The sequence below is a fragment of the Pistacia vera genome, unplaced genomic scaffold (genome assembly GCF_008641045.1).
Source record: "Pistacia vera cultivar Batoury unplaced genomic scaffold, PisVer_v2 Contig11, whole genome shotgun sequence".
NCBI classification, from domain to species: Eukaryota; Viridiplantae; Streptophyta; class Magnoliopsida; order Sapindales; family Anacardiaceae; genus Pistacia; species Pistacia vera.
The window spans coordinates 138,484-161,745 of record NW_022195137.1 but is presented as its reverse complement, the minus strand read 5'-3'; the positions used below and the strand labels follow the sequence as shown (position 1 = coordinate 161,745).

Genomic DNA, 23,262 nt, shown 5'->3' with positions numbered 1-23,262 from the left:
AGAAAATAATAAATGTCCGAATTACAATTCATAGAAAAAATATATTATTGTTAAGAGTTTACTCATACCATCTTTTCTTTCATTTTAGCAGTTCTCTTCCTTCCATTTATTGAAGCTAAAATTATTCCCAAAACATATTATTTAAAGCTTTTGGTAGATTACAAATGTTCAATTAGTAAACACAAGCAACTTATTCTGAAAATATGAATATATAATCAATCAAGAACAAGGCGGCATGTAAACAGGACGTGTAGCATCGACGTGTTCGTAGTGGAACCATTCTTTACAATAAGAACTGTATCCATTCCCCAAGTTGTGTGCCTTTCCAAATGACAATGCATAAACCACACTCCTGTTGAAAATTAAATTTATTCTAAGTTAGAGATCAATAATTAAAATTCATAAACAACACTACAGAGAGAAATATTATCTACAAATTAAGGTTTGATAAAAGAAACGAGAAAAGCTTATATATGAAACAATCTCATCTACTCACTTTGTTAACATGTTGATACCATCCAATTACATAAAGACAAGTATTACTAGATTTCGAAATTATCTATGGTGGTGATTATTGATAAATAATAATGGGTAATTATTCATAAATTATGGTAATAGATAGATAAATAAATTTTTTTTGACAAATATATGATGATACATGTTATTAGGGGTGAGCACAGGTAGCAAGTAGAACCGTAACCTGCACTGTGCAGTTCCAGTCCTTTTTTTGCGAATCTACACTGTGTGGTTTGATTCCTCCAAAAAATGCAGGGTATCCAGAACCACTCACCGCTACATATTATTATGTTATTGAAGAGTCTCACTATGTCAACTGTTATGCAATCACCAAGAAACAATCACAAACAATCAAGAAACAAAAAAACACACAAACAATTAACACCGGATTTTTACCGTGGTTCACTTGCCCTATTTGAGCAAGCTACATCCACGTTGAACTCCGGAAAGGGGAGTTTGCTGCACTATGATTATAGAACAATACCTTACAGTCACGATTACAAGAATACACCCAAAACCCTAGATCAAACAACTCTGATTCAAACCCGTGATCTGCCCTAGAAATACTCTAACCTGGAAATTCCTATAACAAGAACACATTTGTTCTTCCCTTGACTAATTAACCCAAACTACTCAAGATACCCACAGATTACAACTGAAATCAGACCCAGAAAATTAAGAACCCTAATCGAACAAAGAATATGAAAAACGGCTCTCTCTCTTTTCGTTTGATCTACTATTTGTGTGAAGACTTAATCCTTTTATAGTGTTGACTGGAGACTTGATTTCAGCCGTTAGATCTTCTCTGAATCAGCGGTCAGGATCATCTTGGAGCTATCTCAAAACGACATCATTCCATTAATACTCAGTACGACGCCGTTTCAGCATTCACTCACAACATCAACAAAATGAAGTGGTAAGACAACTTCATATAAGTAATTCTGAATAAACAAACAACTTAAATATAAGGGTAGAGATTTTAGTTACCAGGATTATTAGCAACAAATCGAATTGTAGCCCATCCATTCTCAAGAAGATTAAAGGTGTTAACTTTTGGTGGATCAACCAAAGTATAAGTGAGTGGATGGGTCACGTTATCGAAATTTCCAGAGCCTATCCCGACGAGATAGAAGCTGAAGCAATGTAAATGTATTGGATGACTAGAAGCAGACCCGAGATTAGTCCCTTGGTACACAATTTCAACTGCTTCACCATACTTGATCTTCCTCGCCTTTGTGCCTTGGGCTGTGTACTCTGATACGTTCGACACATCTCCTGTGAAGTTGAATATAAAGGGTGGCTGACTTGGGAAACCTCTGTCGAAAACATTGTTGAAACTCCTGCAAAAAATTTTAGGTTTTAGCATATCGCAAAATTGAATATCATAAAGTTAGTTGAAAGCTCTTACCCGTAGTATGCTCCCAATATATCAATTTTAGGAGTATCAAAACTAACATTGTTTAAACTTGCAGCTGTCCTATCACCGGAGTCAGTATCACATGAACTGTTGGGACACAACAAACTGTTTAAAGAAACTGCTATAAAGATTTTCGTGGTGATATTTTTTGGAACATAGATGGGGTATTCTTTATTTGCTAAGCTCTTTATGCTTTTAGTGAAGTTTTGCGCAGCATCGATGTCATTGTAAGCAGGAAGAGCTGGGAAGAAAGGACATGAATGGATTGAATAATTGCCTTCATATTGAACGATTGCGGTGGCGGTGGCATATGTGACAACACTATCATGGTAATAGTGGCTAAGATTTTGATTAGCTGTGAACAAAACGTCCATTGTTTGTCCAGGAGTTATCATTGTGTAACTGGTATTTATTGGTTTTATGTATGCAGCATCTTGCGCAACAACTGTAAGGCTGTGGTTCGCGATTCCTAAAAATTGTTCTTCGTTCATCACAGCATTCACAATGCGTAGGAGATAAGTTTTATTGCACTCAACCAGAAGGCGATAGGTTGTCTCTGCAAGGTAAAATTATGATTAATAAAAAGGAAGTATACATCGAGTAAATGATTTCTCCCCTATTTCTGAAATAACTTTTTAAGTGTTAAAGTAAATGACAAAAAGGTACATATATAAAGGTTTTAGCATATATAAATTGCATAATAATCATATCAAACTTTTATAAACTTTAAATTTATTAATAAAAATATTCTGAACAAAAATTAGGTGATTTGTCTTTTTCAACTAATTAAGTGACTTGTATTTTCCTATGAAAAAGTAATTTATTTTCACTTGTCTCTCAACTTTTATTCCATATGAAAAAAAAAAAAAATTATTTATTTATCTTGAGACATCATTTAATATAAAACGCATTTACAATTATTTAAAAGTATTATGAATCCCTTATGAAATTTTGACAAAACATAATTTGTGTTTGTGACAAGGAACCATTTGTTGGTGTAATTATTTTTTATTTTATTTTTTTTATTTATAAGGAAGCAAATACAGGCTCACCTGGGCTGTAGCCTGAGTGAAATTTTTGTAAAAACAAAATTTTATAATTTTCAAATTTAAAATTTAAAATTTAATTTAAAAAAAAAAAATCTTAATCCTAAGAAACAATATTGATCTAGTAATTTTTTGAACGCTTTTTGTTAAAAGAAAATAATAAATGTCCGAATTACAATTCATAGAAAAAATATATTATTGTTAAGAGTTTACTCATACCATCTTTTCTTTCATTTTAGCAGTTCTCTTCCTTCCCTTTGTTAAAAATTCAAAAAAAATTATTTCGGCAAGATTAAAATAAGTTTAATTTATCTTGTAAGCACTAAGCACTATCTTTATTTCTTTTTTAAAAAATAAAATAAAATACACACTTTAAATGTAAAATATATATTATATTAAATAGAAATTTTTTTTTTTTTTTTTTAATCAAAACAATTTTTATCATTGAAGTAGAAATTTTTATTCATATTTTAAAAGAAAATTAGCCTTCCCAAAAATAAAAAATTCCCGTTTCACCGTTAAGAGTTCACTTTTCCATGGACAAAATTAAGATGTTCACTAATGAATTTTTAATTTCACATGATAAAGTACCGTTGGAACAATCATAAAAGTCCCCTGGTTCGCCGTTGATAGTGAATCCATCTTCGATCCTTGGATTGGCTCCAGTTGCGATTGAATTAGATAAAATCGCCATCACGTCTCCCTTGAACCACGATGCTGCCAATACATTAATATTGAAAGTCAAAAATGGTTTAGTGCTTCAGCAAATTATATAATTAGATGTAGAATTTGAATACCAAGTATGATTGTTTGTTCTTTGTAAGGCTTAGGAAACGGATAATATTTTCCACGAGGAGGTAAAATAACAATGGCACCATGGACTGTGGCTCGAGTCCAATCACTATGGGCATGCCACCAAAGAGTTCCTTCTTCAGTGGACAATATCACCTCATAAGTGAAGTTGGATCCTGCTGAATTGGACACTGTGTTATGTTCTCGGGACCATCTGACCATGGGTTCCTTGGTTGCTTCGCTCCATGCCTAGAAAAATAGAAGGAAATTTCATAAGCTATTTTGGATATTTTATTCATCATCTCTGATTAATGTTAAAGAAGAGAGAAATTAAGTTATACCAGTGAATGGTGACGCCATATGTTCCTTGATTGATGACATTAACGAACATAATATCGCCTTTTCGAGCCTGAATTGTTGGCCCTGGAAAAGTTCCATTAACAGTTAACATGCTTTTGTGCTACACATCTTTGTAAAATTCGCTTCTTTTAGCTACAAAAACATGCACAGCAATAACAAGAAATATAAAAAGAACTGTAATTGTTGTAGTATATATCTAACAGAAACAAGAAAGTTTGTTGTAAATCAATCCTAATTACTCAAACTACCAAATCAATCTCAAATCAAATCAAACGCAAGAACAAGAAATCACACAACACACAATCTACCGTGGTTCACTTGTTCAATATAGAACAAGTTACATCCACGTTGAGCTCCAGAATATGGAGCTCGTTGCAATAGGATTAATCACTTCAAAGATTACAGATTACAGACAAATCTCCTTCACTGTCAGCAACACATTCACACACTCATTCACTTCTCTTTATCTCGCAAATCTCAACAACCACTAGAGTACTCTATACCCTTTAAGGAACACTCAGCCCTCAAAAGTAAGACTCCAGCAAGATTTACATAGAGAAGAACCAGAATGAAATCTAAACCCTTACCCAGGTTACAAACGCATTTACAGAGAAAAAAGGAGAAAAAACCTAATACATGAACTGTAGCCAAATGCATAAAAAAGTTCCCTTTTATATTGTTGATTTGTGATTGAACTGGAGCCGTCGGATTCTCTTTAATTTGATGGCTGTGATTTAACTTGGACTAATAGGCAAAAACGGCAGCGTCTTTACTTGACGTAAACGACGTCGCAGGCTTCACTTATTTAACAAAGTTTATGAAAAAACTATAAATGCTAAAATAAAGCACTTACAACAAAATCATAATAATGGATTTCGGTTGCTATGCAGAGAAGCAGTCCATCCAGAAACAAGAATCCTAAGCTAAGATGAAACCCATCTGCTTTTTACCCATTTCTGTCTGTCTTTTTGTGTTCTCAGATCGCCTTAATTCTTTCTTCTGTGATCTTTAGCTACATCTCTCAGCTACTTATACTAAAACTAAAGTGACTTTTGGAGAGGGAAAAAAAAATTGGAAGCCTTGCACACGTTTCTACTTTCTAGTCATCCGACCAAGTCAAACTGCCCGTATACAAAATTGAGTTAGTGCTTTTAAATTTTATTCAAAATTAAAATGTCATTGTTTTTCGTTGCTCTGAAAAACAATATAGTTATAGAAAATGAGAAATTTAAGATCGATTAAAATATTTTCCTTTCATGAATTATCAATCATTGTTTTTAATTAACAAGAAAATTAAGTTAATTTATAAACTATATAACAAAATTTTTGAACCCTTAGATTTAATTATTCCAACATGTATTTTAGTACACATTATAACGATGATTAATTGTTTTGTGTTTTCCCATGTAACGTAAGACGTTAATTATGAAAATAACTTCGCAATGTATTATTAATTATTCATAGCTGCTTTTGAAAAACGAGGTCTGGAGTACTTCTTTCTTATAGATAATATATATTCATGCAAAACATATATTTTAGCTACGTTAGATGAGGCCAATCACCTATGTATCAATCAATCACATGTTTCTAATCATGTAAAGTGGCACTATTATACCAAATCTTATAGATAAACATGCAAAAAATTTATAGTGTGAATCATGTTAAAAAATAATGTTGCTTACAAATACCTCCTTCAAAGTTCTTAGAAATTGTCCTTGCTCTCTACGTTTGGTTACGTAGCTGATGCTTGAAGCTTTTTGAGCTTCTGCAACTAAAGTGGATCTTTGTTGTTGTACCTTGAGAGGAGCTCAAGGCTAACTAGGTGGTTTTGTGTACTTGGAGCTAGCTATGATTGTACATAGTTTGACCAAAGGGTAGAGATTGAAGCATTGTAAAATAGGGGGTGTTGTTGCAACTGAGGCTTAATCTTTGGCTTTGTAATTAAATTGAAAGGTATACCATAGTAGATTAGCTTCATTCTGGACTTGGTCCCATGGATGTAGGCATTTTGCCGAACCATGTAAAAACCTGGTGTTCTTTATTTTGGTTCATTTTTTATTGCTTTGTTTTTATAATAAATGGACACTAAAATCAACTTAGCAGCCCTTTTTGCTTAGGTTTAATTCACTTGATAAAGTAATTAAAACTTTCAATTAGTATCAAAGCTTGTTTTGGAGAGTTGTTTCAGTTGATCCTTGCTTGTTGATTGTGTTTTTATCGCATTTTCAATCTTGTTTTTCACTGGTTGTTTTTCACGTTTTTTCTGCAAATTTGTTCGCTTTAGACTTGTGGCCACCTTGGAGTTGTGTAACCACACTGGTGTTGAACTTTTTGTTTGTGACCACCTCTGTCTGTGTACTGTCACCTTTGTCTTACGATCTTGTTGGTGATCACCATAGTCTTAGTGTGACCACACTGGTTGTTTGCTTATCATGAGTTCTTTTGGTGAAGGAGGGTCTACCAATAAACCACCTTTGTTGGAGGGAACCAACTATATCTTTTGGAAACCTAAGATGTGTGCCTTTTTTGAAATCTATTGATGAGAGGGCTTGGAATGCTTGTATGGTTGGTTGGCAAGAATCTAAAACTGATGAAGCTAGTGGAAGTAAAAGAAAGACCCTTGATCAATGGACCAAAGCTGAGTTAGAAGAGTCTAATTTTAACTCTAAAGCATTTCACACCATTTTTAATGTTGTTAGTATAGGTCAAATGAAAAACATTGCAAATTGTGAAACGGCTAAAGATGCATGGGATAGACTCCAAATTAAAAATCATGGAACCGATATTGTGAAAAAGACTATGCTTAGAAGATTAATCATAGACTATAAAAATCTTGTTATGCATGATAATGAAACCATTACTGATTTTCATAGCAGATTGTGTGATATCACTAATGAGTGTTTTGTTTTAGGTAAAATTTTTTCTGATGCTGAATTTGTTAGGAAGGTGCTGCGCTCCTTGCCTTAAAGATTCATGTCTAAAGCAACCTCTATTAAAGAATATCGTAACCTTGACGAGATGCAACTGGATGAACTGATTGGATCTCTACAAACCTTTGAGCTTAGTTTAAATCGAGGGGAAAAGAAATTAGGTAAAGGGCTTGTGTTGAAACATGAGGTATCTTTTGATTCTCCAGCTATTTGTGATACGAGTGATAATGAAGATGATGAGTTTTCTCTAATCACAAAAAACGTTTCGAAATTCCTAGAAAAGAACATGAGAAAGCCAAATATGGCTAAAAAGGGGAAAAAAACCCTTTGTTAAAAGTTTTCAGACTAAGCTGGTCAAGGAGGATTCTCGAAAAGATTTCCAAGAGAAAATGAAAGGAAAAGCAAAGGAATCATATGTTTTCAGTGTGAAGGCTACGACCATATTCAGTATGAGTGTACGAACACTCTAAAGAAAAGGGGAAAAGGCTTGGCTGCCACCTTGAGTGAAAGTGACAACACTAATGAGAATGAATATTTCTTGGCCTTTGCGGCTAACCAAGAGGACAGCGATAGTGTGTCCTCGGATGACTGAAGTGATGTCTACAAAGAGCGACGAGAGGCTTATGACAAGATGTATTAGACTTGTTTAAAAGCCATCAAGAGGATTAAATCTCTTGAATCTGAAAAATCTTACTAGTTCAAAGATAAGAAAATTTTGAATGATAAAATTAATGTCTTGTTATCTGATTTATCCAATAAGAAAATTTTATTAAATCAAGCTTTAAATGAACTATTTGAGGCCAAGGCCATTTTTGAAAGGTTAAATGCAAGTTCATACAAACTTGATGAAGTTCTTGGACAAGGGAAGATCTTTGGTGATAAAACAGGTTTGAGATTCTCTTCTAGTGCTAGCACCTCCAAACCTGGTGTGACCACCTTCGTGAAAGTCACTGAATCAATTCAGAAAATTGTTGCTACCCCATGTGATCAGACCTTGATTGTAAAAAGATTCATTCCTATTCGTCATTTTTGCCAAAAGAAATGTCATATCAGACCAAACAGTTTTAAACTTATTTTGTATTTGAAAAGATGCATTAGAAATCATGATTTTAATTTAGTAAGGTCACCGCTTCAGTCTCTTGTGTCACCAAACTAGAACAACTTTTTCAAAAACTATACAGTGTGGAAACCTAAGCTCAGTGCCAACTGTCTTGTTGCCCATACTTCATAGCTTGCTTTTCAAAATGACTTGTGGTACTTTAATAGTGGCTATTCAAGACACATGATAGGTAACAAAGCCTTGTTAATTAATCTTTTGTGAAAGATGGTCATGTTTCCTATGGTAAGAAAAAGAGTAAGATTCTTGGAAAATGGACTATTGTTATTCCTGGTTTCTCAATGCTAAATGATGTGTTTTATGGTCAAGGTCTAAAGGTGAATCTTATTAGCATTAGTCAAATATGTGACAAGGATTGTGTTATTCAATTCTCAAAGAATATGTGTCAAGTTTTGAATGCTAATGATTCTTCTTTGCTTGAGGGAAAAAGATCAAATGATAATTGTTATTTATTGTCTAACAAAGTTTCTTGTTTGAGCACTAAATTATATTGTGTTGATCTATCGCACAAGAAACTTGGACATATGAATTTCAAAGATCTCATGAAACTCTTCAAGAAGAATGTTGTTAAAGGACTGCCAAAGCTTGTGTTTCCCAAAGGTAAAGTTTGTGGGCCTTGTTAACAAGATAAGCAAACAAAGAGCTCTCACAAACCTATATCTCATTTGACTACCACCTGTGTTTTAGAACTTCTCCATATGGATCTTATGGGTCTAATGCAAACTGAAAGTTTAGGTGGAAAGAGATATGTTTATATTTGTGTTGATGATTTTTCTAGATTTTTATGGGTTGATTTATTAAGAGAAAAATCTGATGCATTTGAAGCTTTTAAGTGTCTTGTGAAAAGGTTGCAGGTTGAACTACTATGTAAAGAACGTGATGAGGATAAGAGGTGATTAGTTTGGAAATTCTGATTTTTCTAACTTCTTTGAAATGCAAGGCATTTGGCATGAATTTTCTGCCCCTAAGACACTACAAAAAAATACTGTTATCGAAAGGAATAATAGAGTTCTTCAAGAGATGACAAGATTTATGTTAAACGCAAAGAAGTTGCCTACAAGACTTTGGGCCGAGGCAATTAACACTGCATGCCACATCTCCAATAGAATTTTCTTAAGGAAAGGTAAATCTCAAACTCCATACGAGTTGTGGAAAGGTAAGAAGCCAAATCTCTCGTACTTCCATGTTTTTAGTTGCAAGTGCTATGTCTTAAATGATAGAGACTATCTAAGGAAATTTGATGCTAAGAGTGATGACGGAGTCTTCCTCAAATATTCATCAAATAGTAGGGCATATAAAGTTTTTAACATGAGAACATAACGTATAATTGAATCTTTGAATGTGGTTTTCTTTGATTTAGAAAATTACTCACAGTTTTCACAGAAAGATGAAATTGATGATATGATTGCTCTTACTGGGGTGACCACAGATCGTGAAGATGTGCTCACCGTGACTCCTTTTGGAACAAAAACCTAAAGTGAGCACCACTGTTGCTCAACAGGGGTCTGACAAGGAATTAACTTGGTAGTTAATCTATCAAATGAAATCACTTAGAGAATGACTCCCAAGACCAAAGAGCCTCCCACTTGGATCAAGAAGGCTCATCCTCCATCTTCTATCATTGGAAATCCTAAAGGGGTAACGGTGACAAGGAGAAAAAGGTTTAATGAAATTAATCAGCTATGCTATGTTTCTCTTTTAGAACCAAGGAATGCGAAACAAGCTATAGAAGATGATTGCTGGATTGCTACCATGCATGAGGACTTGAACAATTCGAGAGAAATAATGTGTGGACCTTGGCTCCTTGGCCTGAAGGGATTAATGTCATGGGAACCAAGTGGATTTTTAAGAACAAGTCTGACAAATTTGGAAATATTGTTCGAAACAAGGCCGAGCTTGTTGCTCAAGGGTACACACAAGTAAAGGGGATTGATTTTGATGAGACCTTTGCTCCAGTGGCTAGATTAGAGTCAATCTATTGCTTTTGGGAGTTGCTTGTTGCTTAAAGTTGAAGCTCTATCAAATAGATGTGAAGAGTTAATTCTTGAATGGCCTACTTATGGAAGAAGTCTATGTGGAGCAACTTGTTGGATTTCAGGATCCTTACAAACCAGATCACGTGTTCAAACTAAAGAAAAACTGTATGGACTGAAATAGGCTCTAGAGCATGGTATGAAAGACTTACCTCATTCCTCCTTGATCATAATTTTGGAAGAAGTAATGCTGATAAGACTCTTTTTATTAAACATTGTAGTTGTGAGTTTCTTTGTGCTCAAATTTATGTAGATGACATAGTATTTGGTTCCACTTCACACACACAATTACAAGAGTTTGTTGCTTTAATGAAAGATGAGTTTGAAATGAACATGGTAGGGGAATTAAACATATTCTTAGGACTACAAATTAAGCAATTTGATAGTGGTTTGTTTGTATCACAATCAAAATATGTAAAGACCATGCTTAAAAGATTTAACCTTGAAAATGAAAAACATGCTAAAACACCTATAAGCTCTACCCTAAAATTGTCCAAGGATGTGAATGGGAAAAAGGTAGACAACAAATTGTTTAGAAGCATGATAGGAAGCCTGTTGTATTTAATTCCAAGTATATTTCAGTGTAGGTATTTGTGCAAGATTTCAAGTTGATCCTACTGAACTCCATCTTATTGCATGAAATATGTCTCAGGTACATATGACTTTGGATTGTGGTTTCCATATGACACTAACCCTACGTTGGTTGGCTTTAGTGATATAGATTGGGCTGGAAGCTTGGATGACAGGAAACGTACTTCTGAGGGATGCTTTTTCCATGGAAACAACATGGTAACTTGATACAGCAAGAAACAGACCTCTATCTCTCTCTCAACAACTACGGGAAAATACATTACTGCAGGGAGCTACTGCTCACAGGTTTTGTGGATTAAACAAATGTTGAGTGACTATGGTTTTCATCAAGAATGTGTTATTGTTTTATGTGATAATACAAGTGAAATTAACATATCCAAGAGTCCAGTTCAACACTTTAGAACTAAGCATATTGATATTAGGCATCATCTCATTAGAGACTTAGTTGAAGATAGAGTGATCACCCTGACATCGGTGAACACTAAGTCTCAACTTGCTGATTTATTAACAAAGGCTTTAGACTTTCAAACTTTTGTATATTTAAGGAAGTCCATTGGACTAACTCAACTCGAGTAGAGTTTTTCCTTTAATAAGTCATGAGAAAACTTTTTCTTTGTCCTTAAAATTACAAGTGTTTATGATCTGTGTTGAGTCATAAGTAATTGTTTCTCTCTTTGAAATGTATGTGGTGAGTGATGTGTTCACCTTGTTTTTCACCTCAAGAAGTATAATGACTTTCTTTCATCTTTGAGTACCTAGTGCATATTTCTTGTCACCATGTGAAAGAGCTACATTTTATGTAATGTGAAAGTCATACTTGAGTAATTTTCTACGATGTAGAGACCCCTATGTCCTTAGAAAATCTACCATTTAGAGGACTATTTACTAGCAAGTGTGAAAGCCACACTTGGTTACCTCTTGCGAGTTATGCCCATTAATCTCTATTGATATGCAAAAGGATCCAAAATGTTGAGATTAAGTTCAAAAAGAAAAAAAATTAATCAAAAGAAAAAGGGCATAAGAGAAGAGGGAGTTTTTTTTATTTCAAAATTGACCAATGAGTCAAACTCACCCCTTGAGGACACTTCACACACATATGATTAAGAATGTTTGCTTTTGTTGCTCACTTGTGACTTAAAGGAGTGATCACTTTAAGTTGTGAAATTTTTATTGTATGAGATACTCATGCATTTCTTTCATAGGTTGAGAAATGGTTTTTTGTGTCTTCTAATTAGATCAATACAACTTGTCTCTTTAAATCTCATGAAAATTTTGTTTGATCTCATGACCATTTTGTATTTTTTTTGCCTACTACCTTTGTGTCTATGTCACCACTTTAAGTATTGATGTGTGATAAACCAATATTTATCTTAGTATTTTGTTATGTTTTTAGCTATTATTTGTGTGTTTTACTTACGAATGTGTTACTTTGAGGTGGTTTTTAACATTTTGAAGGTACATGAGCTTTTGGAATGCGTTTGGAAGAAATCGTGCAAAATGGGTTGAGAATTGGAGTTGAAACGAGGAAGTTATGGTTCTTTGAAGATGAGATTTGAATCTTAGAATTTTCTTGAATTGTGAACATGCTTCAGTATTTTGATCATAACTTGAGCCGTGGGACTCGGAATTGGATGATTCTTGTGGCATTGGAAAGCTAATTCAAAGAGCTACAATTCTTGTGTTGTGTACTTTGTTCTGAAGATATCAGGTGTGTTGGAGGACGATCACCGCAGCAACCATTTTGGTCATCGCGACAAGCGTGTTTCGGGAACTCAAATGTGAAGCCAATTGACAATCGCCGCAGTGACCATTTTGGTCACCGCAATGAGCGCCCATGACCTTTAAGTGCAGTATTTTTTGTTATTTTTTAACCTAATTCATCATTTTGTCTTATTCCCAATCATACCTTTAGAAACCCTAGGCTATAAATACATACTTTTAACACAAGAGACCAGACTTGTGTTAAGTTTTGGATGCTCTTTTATATTTTTGAGAAGGTTGCTTTAGTGTGAGAAAATTGTGAGTTTTCAACAAGGGAGAGAATGAAGAGGATCAATCTATTTCAATTCCTAGGTGATTTCTTTTCAGTTACATCTTATTTTGCAATATGATTAGTTTTTTATTCATTGAATTCATTGGTTTGAGTTTGATTATGAGCAACTAAATATATTGTGGGAGTTTAGTTTCACTATCATGATTGTATTGGGTATTTAGTGATTTGTTTTATGAAAGTTTTAGATTGTTTCTTGTTTAATTGTTCTTCATGATCTTAATTATAATTTGTTCACTAGCCGACTACTTTTTAAAAATTAAAATTGAGAATTAGAGTTCTAGTGATCATCTTGCCTTAATTAAGCTCTAGTAAACAAGAGTTCAAATTGAATACATGATCATTGTTTTGATTTGGATGGTTGTGTGATTTCCTTGTGCAGATTATGATTAACCATTAACAACTTGATCATAGAAGTTAATTAGTTAATTATAAATAGAGAATAAATATAATCATTGGAATTCTCCTTGGCTCAGTGGAAAAATCAACAATCTAAACTTAGGATTTAATTGTTTTATTTGTCAAATATTTCAATACATGATTGAGAAGTTAGCTAAATCCCCACTATCATTCTCATTGATTTAATTCACATTCAACATATTGCATTCATTAATTTTAATTAATTTACAGCCTTCTTTTGTACTAGTCTCATCAATCTTTTAGTTAGAGTGTTTAGTTCAGTTGTTAAAGAAAATAAATAAAGAATTTAGACCACTGCAATTCTGCAAGAGATCGACCTTGGGAGTATACTTATTGCTAGCTATTAGTGATCCGTGTGCTTGTGAGTATTAAATTTGCACACCAATGTGTTAACCTGCTTGCTTCATGGTGATCACATTAGTCTTTTCAGTCACCACCCTCTATTACGCTTTTCTAAAACGTAAAATTGATCCGTGAATGTTCACCCTGACATTTGTGTCACCACATGATGATTGAAATTGCTTGCTTTTCTCTTATATTGTGTGACCACTTCTCAAGTGAGGTCATCACCTTGACATTGGTGCTGCTAGAGTGTTCACCTTGAGTTCAAGGTGCTCACCATGTCTTTAAGTGACAGGTTGAATTAAAACCCCAATTTTCTCTAAGGTTTTACCCTATAAAGAGTTACCACTCTAACTTTTTGTCATTCATTGAAAACCTTGTGATGTCCATCTCTTTCTCTCAAAATTCCTCCATTTTACTTTCTTTCATTGAAAAATCTAACATGTTTGATTTTTCATTCAATGGATCATCAAGAGGCATTCCTTGTTGATATTCGAAGAGTAGTTGAATCAATGAAGAGAGCAAGAACATGCTAGACCTCGCGAGCCATTGACGATGATTGTTGAATGTTGGAAATGCAGATTTATTTAGTGATTTGGGGGTGAAACTGAAAGGAACTTAAGGTTTAATGAATGATTTATGATGTGAATTCTTGCATGTTTCGTTATCTTCCGGAATCACGGGTGTTGTGTGTGTTTACAAGTATTCAAGTGCAAAAGAATAGATTATTTGTGCTTGTGCTGGTGTTCAGATATCCTGGACCCATCAAGTGCAAATAAATTAATGTGAGAGGAAAATGAGTGAAATTCCGACTTTGCGTCGCAACACACTTTTCTGAGCCGCGGTATGATATGGTTTTTGTCAAAGAAGAAATCACCTGAAACGCACTTGGGCGCAATTCAATTGCGCTACTTAATAGCACCGTGGCGCAACTAAATTGTGTCGGGGTGTAAATCACGTAGAATGTAAAAATGTTGCATTTCCAACCCTAATTTCAGCGACCAATATTTACAAGTTTGCTATTTTGTCTAAAAATTATATAAAGGCAGCTTTAGTCCATTTTTAGGGAGTTTTTAGGTTTGAGATACACATTTTGGAGAGAATTCATTTGGGGTTTCTTTGAAAGGTGGAGCTTAGAGAGGAGAGGAGGTTCTCTTCCTCTCCTCCTCCTTTATTCTTCAGATTACTGTTCCAGGTGTTGCTGTTTCTTTTCCTTTATGTTGTAGTTTGTTTTCTAGGGATTTGATGTAATCTAATTGAAGGCTTGTGTTTTATTGTTATTCTACTTGTTTGACCCATTTTATTATGTTCTAGATTCATTCATTGAATTTAATTCAATCTTTAGTTGATATTAGGGCTTGATCAACCTTGATGTTAGTTAATTGATTGTATGAGACAAGATTGCATGTGGAATGATTGATCTGTAGCCCTGCCCAGGTATAGATTGGTTATTGTCTTTAAGATCCTCTTGTGCTTAATGGGGTTTCGTTACTAGACTAGGCTATACGTCACTAGCTAGTTTAGTTGATGGAAACACTAAGTTATTCCGAATGGCTGCGATAATACCTTAGAAATGAGAGACGTCGTGCCTATCTTGATTAGCTCTATGAATGGATGATTTATGTCTATGCGAATTGGTTCCTTTGTTATTAAGACTAGGCTATACGCCACTAGCTAGTTTAGACGATGAAAAGTATTAGGTTGAACTCGATGATGTACAAACCCTCGAATGGAGTGGAGAGAATGATAGTTTGATGATGAACACGTACCCTAATAATTATGATGGAGTTGGAGCCCTAGGATTCTTTGTATATAGTTAGATTTAGATTTACTTTAATGTCAGTTTTATGTTTTCTTTATTTCAATTCTTGTTGTTTTCATAAGGCATAGCTACTAGGATCACGAGAGCACCTCCAATCTCTATGGGATCGACCTTTACTCATGCATTATGCTGCAATTGCAACTCATGCGCTTGCGAAGGATTAAACTTTGTATGTTTGTCAGTGATCACTCTGCAGCGTCAAGTGATAACGCTCCAACAATGACGTAATCCGTGTCTAGCTCGTCAACCACGAACTCGTCATCCTCTGACAAACAACCAATCAAGTGATTGAAGAAAACAAAGGTGTCTCCTGCAAAATCAAAGGGCAAGCAACCTTAATCAAAGGCTTCCAAAGGCAAGAAGAAAGCAAAAGCTTCTCCTCAATTTAAGGGCATGGGTAAACGTAAAACTTTTAGCTCTCCTATTGTTGAATCTAGGTCTAGAGATAGTATTGTTTTTAGGCCTATTGTCTATGAATCTCATGTTAAGTTATCTAATTTTCCTAAAATTGTCCATTTTGTGTCTGAGAGAAAATAGGAAGAAATTGTTGTCCATCCTTTCACTCCATGCCAAGGTTTTGTCCAAGAATTTTATTCCAATTTTATGATAGACCTGGACGAACTGAATTTTAAGAAAAATAAAGTCAGTGTTAGGGGAACTTGGACGGAATTCACTCCTAGTGTAATTAGGGCTCATTTGAGATTGCCTATTGTTGAAACGGTTGATGATTTGATTGTCCCTACTCAGGATTTAGGGAATTTAGCAAGTTTACTCACTGGTGGAGTTGTGACCACCTAGCCCAAGTATGGTTACATTGTTGCCAACGTGCTTACCCCTCTGTACAAGATCCTGTTCAAAATATCCCTTATAAAATGGTCACCCTCTAGGCATAATTCATCTATTAGGTTAGACAAAACCCAGTTTTTTTATTGGATTGTGAGAAGGAAAAATATCGATTTGTCTTCCTTGATCTACCAATCAATCAAGTCTGTTGCCAAGACTGAAGGCAAGACCCTAGCCTTAGTTTTTCCATCTCTAATCCATAGGATTGTAGACTCTTATGGTCCAATCAAGCAGTTAAATGAAATTCATCTCAACGTTATTAGAAAGGTCTCCTCCAAAACAATCAAGGAATCTAGTTCCTCAACTACTCCTGTTGTGGATGTTCCATCCTCCTCACAAGCTAGCCATGCTAAAATTAACACGTGGTAGTCTAGGATTTTTGACTTTTTGTAGGAAATGGAGAAAAAAATGGATGATTATCATAACACCTTGATTGCTCATGTGGACACCTTGGAAGACTTGGTGAAAGAAACAAGAGCTGCCATCTTGGGAAAAGATTTGGATAAATCTTCTTCTAATGTGCCTCCTGCCTCTCAAGTTCAANAACCCAACTCGATTAAGGGCAAAAGAGGAAACAATCACAACGTACCTCAAGCGGGGCGTTACAATTATCCAAAAATTTTATTCCAATTTTAGGAAAGACCTTAACCAACTGAATTTTAAGAAAAATAAAGTCTGCGGTAGGGGAACTTGGATGGAATTCACTCTTAGTGTAATTAGGATTCATTTGAGATTGCCTATTGTTGAAATGGTTGATGATTTGACTGTCCTTGCTGAGGAATTATGGAATTTAGCAAGTGAACTCACTGGTGGAGTTGTGACCACCTAGCCCAAGTGTGGTTACATTGATGCCAACGTGCTCACCCCTCTATACAAGATTCTGTTTAAAATAGCTTGTACAAATTGGTCACCCTCTAGGCAAAATTCATCTATTAGGCTTGAAAAAGCCCAGTTCCTTTATGGGATTGTGAGAGGTAAAAGTATCGATTTGCCTTCCCTGATCTACCAATCAATCAAGTTTGCTGCCGAGATTGAAGGCAAGACCCTAGCCTTAGTTCTTTCATCTCTAATCCATAGGATTGGAGACTCTTATGGTCCAATCAAGCAATCAAATGAGATTCATCGTAAAGTTAGAAAGATCTCGTCTAAGACAATCAAGGGATTTGGTTCCTCAACTGCTCTTGATGTAGATGTTCCTTCAACCTCACAAGCTGCCCTTGCTAAAATTAACACCTAGCAGTCAAGGATTTTTGAGTTTTTGTAGGAAATAGAGAAAAAGATGGATGATTATCATACCACTTTGACTGCTCATGTGGACAACTTGGAAGACCTGGTGAAAGATACAAGAACTGCCATCTTGGGAAAAAGATTTGGATAAAGCTGTTTCTAATATGCCTCCTGCCTCTCAAGTTCAGCATGAAGCTGCCACTGATGTGCCTTCTACCTTTCAAGTTCAAAATGAAGCTACTGTAGATGTTCCTCCTAGTATTGATGATCATGATTAGGCTAATGAAATTGATAAAGTTCAAGAGGAGCCTCAAATTTCTTATATGGGGTGCCTGATCCTACTTAAGCCTTGGAAGTTCCTAAAGACTCTACTATTGATGCAACTAGTTCTGCTATTGATGCAACTGGTGCTGCTAATGAGCCTGATGCCACTGTTAAAGTTGCTACTGTTGCGGCTGGTTCTGAGACTCAGACTCAATCAATTGATCCTGCCGTTGATCAACACACTGAAGAAGAAGTTCCAACTCATGCTGCCACCACTATTGCACCTCCTATGGTTTTCGACACTAATGCAACTCCTTCAAATCAGCCTCAAGTGTTTGCCCCATCAAAGAGACTTACAAAATCAACTGTTGGAAGGACCCTTCCCATCAGGAGAACGAACAGACATAAGGGTTGAAAAACTATGAACAAAGAGGGGGAGTAAAAACTTGAAGTTCAAAATCTATTGCTGCTTTGTAAAACCCTCTTGATGTGATCACTCCAGGTTGAAGTGAACACCTGAACTTTGATGTGATTTGAACTGAATTTTTTTTTTTTTTTTTGGATTGTTTGTTGAACTTTTAAATTTTCTTTTATTGGTGTTCAGTTTATAACTTGTAGTATTTTTTATATTGAGATAATTGCATGTTTCTTGATTGTCATTATTACTGCTCTTTCAAGTGCAAAGAACAAATTTTTGTGAACTGTACTAACCTTTTTTTTGTTTTTTTTTATTGTCATTTCAATATTGACTTGATTTAGTTACTCAGGGGGAGTATACTATTTAAGGGGGAGTAAATTGTGTTCAAATGATTGATTTTTATGTCATGCATATCTCTCTGTTTTAATGATTATACCTTTGATGACATAATTTTTTGTGTTTGTTTTTATAACTGTCTCATGTTGAATGATTGATGATTTTTTAGGCAGGTTCATGTTTGAAAAGATTGTGCTTTGTTCATAAGTTTGATAGGAAATTGTAAGTTTTTTGTCAACTTATGAATCCAGTGTGGTAACACTAGTCATGGTATGAACACCTCACTTTGTCTTTAGCATAATCATTTTGCTTAAATTTCCAGTGTGATGACCTTCTGTCAAGGTGACCACTTTCAATTCAATTGTTTTTCTGTTGCATCATGTGAACACCTCAGAGTCAGAGTGGTCACAATGTATCTGGCAGATATTTTGTTTAAACACATATTGTATTTCAATATTCCCATGAGTTGTCATAATTCTCTTTATGAGATATTGTTGTGGTCCATAACACTTGTCAATTTGTTACACAATGAATTGGAAAGTTTATTTTCATTGGTCGGTGGTCCCAAGAGAAATGGAATAAACTTTTCATAAAGTTGAATCCATAAAGTTTCTTGTTAGCTACATGTCCTTTTGGATTGACCGGATTTTTTTTTATATAAACTCTTCTCTAGTGCAATTTCTTCTCAAGCCTGATTATTTCCATGAAAGTATTCTAAATATTTCTAAAGTTTTCTTTTGATTTTATCAGGTTTCTATGCTTAGGTAAGCTTACAAATACTTTCATCAAAGTTCTTAGAATTTGTCTTTTTTGTCTACATTTGGTTACGTAGCTGATGCTTGAAGCTTGCTGAGCTTGCTAAGCTTGTTCAATCGAAGTGGATCTTCATTGCTATACCTTGAGAAGAGCTCAAGGCTGACCAGGTGGTTTTGTGTACTTGGAGTGAGCTGTGGTAGTATGTAGTTTGACCAAAGGGTAGAGATTGAAGTGTTGCAAAACATGGAGTGTTCTTGCAACTGAGGCTTAATCTTTGGCTTTGTAATTAAATTGAAAAGTATACTATAGTGGATTAGCTTCATTCTGGACTTGGTCCCATGGATGTAGGCATTTTTCTGAACCATGTAAAAACATGGTGTTCTTTATTTTGGTTCATATTTGATTGCTTTATGTTTATGATAAACGGACACTAAAATCAACTTAGCAACTCTTTCAACTTAGTTTTAATTCACTTGGTAAACTAATTAAAACTTTCAGAAAAGATGCAGATTTTATTAATCACAAGTAGAGGTGGGCAAGGGACCGGTCCCTTGCGGGCCCAGGCCTGGGCCCGTTTGGGACTGGTCCCAAATGGGACCAGTCACCCGGTCCCAGGCCCATGAGAAAAACCAAGACTTGGACCAGGCCCTAGGCCTGGTCGGGACTGGTCCCATGGGCCCAGGACCGGTCCTAGGACCAGTCCCATGGGCTTGGATTATTTTCCCCCCTCAATTTTTTTTTATATTTTGGGGGCAAAACTAAATTTTATAGGGGGTTTTTAGTATTTTTTAGGGGTAAAATTTATAAATTTTATAAATTTTTTGGACCTAGAAGATTTTTTTTTTATAAATTTTGTAAAATTTCATTTTAACCCTCGTAATTTATATTTATTTTAAAATTAATAGGGGATTTTATGTAATTTGGCAAGGAACTATATTGAAAAAATACAAAAAAATTTGGGCCCAGGCCTGGGACCGGTCCCAGGCCCGAGCCTTGGAGGAGGGCCCAGTGGAGGGCCCGGGCCCTCCTCCTTAGGCCTGGTCCCGTTTTGGGACCAGGCCTCCTAGGACCGGGTTTTGGAGCTAGGCTTTTGGGCCCGGTCCCAAATGCCCAGCTCTAATCACAAGACATGTCTAGGATTTTGAAATCACCCTCAATCACAAAAGAATTAGTTACCAATGAATAAAAATAAAAACATCATATTATTATTGATAACAAATAATAAAAAAGTATAAGAAAAACTTGGTAAAACTTGGATGGATTAATGGAGTTGATGATGATCTCCTCCAAGCTTCTTTCAATCTCTCTTCCTCTCTACATTATTGTGTATTTTTTGTTTCTCTCCATTCTCTCCATGTCCTAAACATACCTAAAGACATTTTTTTATAGTGCTAGGGTTGTGGGAAAAATAATGGGAAAGTCCTATATAAAAAAGGAGAATCAAATTCGGATTAGGCAAGATAGAGTCAATGTAGAATTAGGATTCTTGCATTGACCATCCTGTACTAAAACTAGAATATCTTCCTCTAGAAAACTCTGAATAAAAAACTGTAAAATTCTACATAAACTAGACTTCCAGATCTTCACAAGAATATATTTCACAGCTCCCAGTTTGTTTTGAGGAATTTATGGCGGCTTTGTGAATTTTCCGTCTCTTAAACACGCCTTTTCCAAACCAGAATCTGTATGCCATGGCACCAAAAGATCTTCCAATTTGAACATGAAAAGTCAGAATCTGAAGAAGTCATAAACTTAATAATTTTAGCCCTTCAATTAGGCTTCCAAATGTTCTAAGAATCATCCAAATTAGAGGTCTACAGCTCAAGTTGTCGTCGAAATATTGAAGCATACTTAAAATTGGAGCATTTTCTAGATTTCGTGTTCCATGCTAAATATGCTATATCTTCCTCATTTTAACTCCAATTCTCGAACCGTCTGTTTCCGGTAATAAAAAATTCTCTTGCCAACATCCTCATTCATCAGAATATTATTTTTAAGTTTTTATGCCCTGAAAACACAATAAAAATACCCAAGATCCCGAAAAATATATTTATGAAACAGTTAAGTTAATTCATGCAAATTAACCCCACAAATAACAGCTGACATAGAGGGCCTTTCCACTGGATTGTGCTCTACACAAAGCAAGGCCATATTAATGCATCTCAAAATTGGGTCTTTAAAACATGAATCATGTAATGTTGGATGCATTAGTTCTAAAACTGCACATTCTCTCCACAATTCCCAGACCTGGAACAAAACCGGTAAATGTAAACATTGAGATAAACATTTGTTGGTTTTAATGCATAATTAAAATAATGACACTACATTATGACTTACATATCCAGTGAGATTGAGCGGATGATCGAAATAAAAAATGTTGTTACTCCTCCTACCACTTATGATCTCCAACACTAAAACTCTGAAACTGAAGACATCAGATTTCGTAGAGAAAATGCCATCTCTAACATATTCAGGAGCCATATAACCACTAGATTTTATCCATGAAGAAATACAACCAGTTAGTATATAAACAAATGAATAATTAAGGTGCTGCAAAATTTTCTTCTTCTAACAGGGAAAATTCTTAACTTTATGATATACTCATCATGTTCCGACGATTCTATTTGTATTTGCATCAGATTCAGTTGTGGCGGATTTTGCCATACCGAAATCAAATATCTTGGGATTCATGTTTTTGTCCAGCAGTATATTGCCAGATTTCAAATCTCTATGAATTATTGTTAGTCTTGAGCACTTATGGAGATAAAGCAATCTTTGAGCAAATTCTTCAATGATTTTTTGCCCATACAAATACGAATAAAGAAATTAAAAACTTATGAAAAATTGAAATATTAGTTCAATCTCATAACAGATAACTAGCACAACATTCCACATCCATGATCACCTACTTAAATCTTGGAAATAAGGGAGAGTTGAACCTAAGAGTGTACACCTTAACCACACATCCCAATGCTCGTCCTACCACTTGAGCTACACAAGGGTGGATAATCTCAGAGAACTCTCGATAATGAAAGATCAATGAAAAACCAACATTTTTGTCATTTTTGATTTTCTAAAATTTAACTTATAAACAGGTCCAAAACCACTTTCTCTGAATTTATTTTCAAATGAGCAACTAATTGTAGCGTCCATGATATGAAACACCACATACTTTTACATGAATCTTTTGCTTCACTCATTAAGTCCAGTTAGAACTGTTTCAAGTAACATGAGAAAGTTGAGCTTTGCTTTCAATGTATAATAACAACATAAAGACATATTCTGATGAGTTTAAGGGTTGTGCTTTCCCTTGAAATTTGTTCAGAGATCCACTGTACTTTGCTTCTTTTTTTCAACTCAAATGCAAAATTAAAGCAAGCAATTAAAAATAAGGAAAACCAAAACACAAGAATTTTAAAGTGGTTTGACTCAATCAATTTAGCCTACGTCTACTATTCACTCAAACAATCCACTAAGATGAGAAAATTGCAAACTCCTTACACTATCTCAAAAAGCTCAATTACACCCTTAATAACAGCCCACAATGACTTTTTTTTAGTGTTTATTTTACACTTTTTGAGATTCTTTAAAAGTCTATTCTACTAGTCTATTTAAAGGGGAAAGTCCCCTTGCAACTCCCATTCCTAAGCAATATGGGATTCAAATTTCAAGGCACTATCCCAACATTATTAATACCAAGTCCCTACCGCCTTGACCTGAATTATCTGCAATAGGCAATAGACATGTCTCGATAGGTTAGTTAGAAAGGGTCGTTGTACAAATATTCCCAAGTACACCACTAAATGGTGGATCTTTTAGGGGTATTAAGACTATCAAATCGTAAGGTGAATTGCCTTTTTCTAGAAACAAGGGAATAGAATTATCAAGTATATCACTTTGGTTGAGTGTGTCTGTTGTTGTAGCAACATGAAAATGATCAAAAGAGTTTGGTGGATACTGTTGTTTTCGTTAGCCATTGATA

General features: G+C 34.9%; 1 pseudogene; it reads right to left on the bottom strand.

Annotated features, from left to right (window-relative positions):
• Positions 1–219: 219 nt before the first annotated feature.
• LOC116138264 lies at positions 220–6,528 on the bottom strand (annotated as a pseudogene).
• Positions 6,529–23,262: the final 16,734 nt, after the last annotated feature.